The 852-nt window shown below is 49.8% G+C and overlaps 1 protein-coding gene across 3 annotated transcripts in view; it reads left to right on the forward strand.

Moving 5' to 3' along the window:
• rcor2 (REST corepressor 2) overlaps nt 1-852 on the forward strand; it is a 14,064-nt gene that overhangs the window by 5,781 nt on the left and 7,431 nt on the right. The gene's annotated exons all lie outside the window — the stretch shown is intronic.

The raw sequence follows: 852 nt of genomic DNA on the forward strand, positions 1-852 counted from the left end.
CTCTCTCTCTCTCTCTCAACTGAAGTCTAATCTACTGACCTCATGTGAATTCAATGGGTTCGTGGGTGATTGAGCTGCTTGTTGTAAAGAGTACAGTAGACACGCGTTGCCATTGTACAGATGCATCATGCCAGCTGTTCCGGTTGCATTCGTTGCATTGCTGCAGTGCTTCCTCAGTCCCTGCACACTACTCCCCTCTGTCCTCCCCTCCTTCTCTCCTCCTCCACCCTCTTCCCACACTTATCCATCCTTGTTATCCTCGGCCCACATACATCTTTCCTTCCTCCGTTCTCTTCCTCACCCACCGACTTGCTGTTGATCTCTCTGTTATCTCACAAGGCACATTGACTTACGATATCTTATCAGATCAGACAGTTTAACTGGAATAGTTGGCGAGCGTTCAAAAAGCCACTACTCTGACATTATTGCAACGCCCACTTTCGTCTCGGCCTCCTCCAGCCCTTCTCAGTCGTCCAGTCACCAACATCTCTTTCATCCATCTTTTTTTATTTTTCCCTCATTTCTAGCCTCCTTTCATGCCCCTTCTTTCCTTCCATCCAGTCTTCCTTCCTCCTTCCTCATCCCCCTTCCCCGTCTCCACCCATTTCTTCCCATCTCCTCCAGTTTCTCTCATCCTCGTCTCCTCCCTTCCTGTCCTCTCTCCCCGAGGGAATTGTAATCTGTCTCTTCCCTGCGCTGGTCTGCTTCCCTGCCTCACTCATAGTCTCTCTACACTTCTCGCCTTCCTTCCTCTTTACCACGGCACTAATTACTTAATGTCTGCCATCCGCTCGCTGTCGTTCGTACACACACACACACACACACACACACACACACACACACACACACACA

Source organism: Anarrhichthys ocellatus, unplaced genomic scaffold (genome assembly GCF_004355925.1).
Source record: "Anarrhichthys ocellatus isolate YVR2014 unplaced genomic scaffold, GSC_Weel_1.0 scaffold11, whole genome shotgun sequence".
Taxonomy (NCBI): domain Eukaryota; kingdom Metazoa; phylum Chordata; class Actinopteri; order Perciformes; family Anarhichadidae; genus Anarrhichthys; species Anarrhichthys ocellatus.